Here is a 1,378-nt window from a genome sequence, read left to right as displayed (position 1 = left end):
GTTAGGGCTTCAACATATTAACTTGGGTGGACACAAGTCAGTCCATTAACTGGTTAAATATATATAACATAAAATTTACCATCTTAACCATTTTTAAGTGTACAGTTCTGTGGCTTTAAATACATTCATCTTGTTGTGCAACTATCACCAACATCTATCTCCAGAACATTTTCATCTTTACCAATTAAAACTCTGTGCCTATTATACTGTAACTCCCCAGTCTCCCTTCCTCCTAGTCCCTGGAAACCACCATTCTACTTACTGTCTCTGTAAATTTGACTACTTTTGGTACTTCATATAAGGGGACTTGTACAATATTTATCCTTTTATGACTGACTTATTTCACTTAGCATAATTTAAGGTCATCCATATTACATATATATATACACACACACACACACACACACACCATATTTTGTTTATTCATTCATCCGTTGATTAAAACTTGGCTTGCTTCCACCTTTTGGCTGCTGTGTATAACACTATTATGAACATGGCTGTACAAATATCTGTTCAAGCCCCTGGTTTCAATTCTTTTGGGTATATAACCAGAAGGGAAATTATTGGATCATATGGTTATTCTGTATTTAATTTTTTGAGGAATAATCATACTGTTTCACAGTAGCTGCACACATTTTACATTCCCACCAGCAGTGCATGAGGGTTCCAATTTCTCCACATCCTCACCAACACTTGTTACTTTCTGTTTTTGTTTTTTAATATTAGCCATCCTAATGGGTGTGAGTTGGTATTTCATTGTGGTTTTGATTTGTATTTCCTGATAATTAGTATGTTTTCATGTGCTAATTGTCAATTTGTATACCTTCTTCAGAGAACGATCTGTTCAAGTCCTTTGCCCAATTTTTCTTTCTTTGTATTTTTTTGGCTGCACTGGGTCTTCGTTGCTGCGCGCAGGCTTTCTCTAGTTGTGGCACGCAGGGTCTACTCTTCGTTGTGGTGCGCCGGCTTCTCATTGCAGTGGCTTCTCTTGTTGCAGAGCATGGGCTCTAGGCACGCAGGCTCAGTAGTTGCGGTGCGTGGGCTCAGTAGTTAGAGCGTGCGGGCTCCAGGGCATGCGGGCTTTAGTAGTTGTGGTGCGTGGGCTCAGTAGTTGTGGCTCGCGGGCTCTAAAGCACAGGCTCAGAAGTTGTGGCACATGGGCTTAGTTGTTCCACAGCATATGACATCTTCCTGGACCAGGGATTGAACCCATGTTCCTTGCATTGGCAGGAGGATTCTTAACCACTGTGCCACCAGGGAAGTCCCTTTTGCCCATTTTTTAATTGGTTTTTTGTTGTTGTTGTTAAGTTGTACGAGTTCTTTATGTATTCTGGATATTAATCCCTTATCAGATACATGATTTGCAAACATTTTCTCT

This window comes from Neophocaena asiaeorientalis, unplaced genomic scaffold (assembly GCF_003031525.2).
Source record: "Neophocaena asiaeorientalis asiaeorientalis breed wild unplaced genomic scaffold, Neophocaena_asiaeorientalis_V1.1 scaffold39, whole genome shotgun sequence".
In the NCBI taxonomy this organism is placed as follows: Eukaryota; Metazoa; Chordata; class Mammalia; order Artiodactyla; family Phocoenidae; genus Neophocaena; species Neophocaena asiaeorientalis.
Note: the sequence above shows the minus strand (reverse complement) of the source record.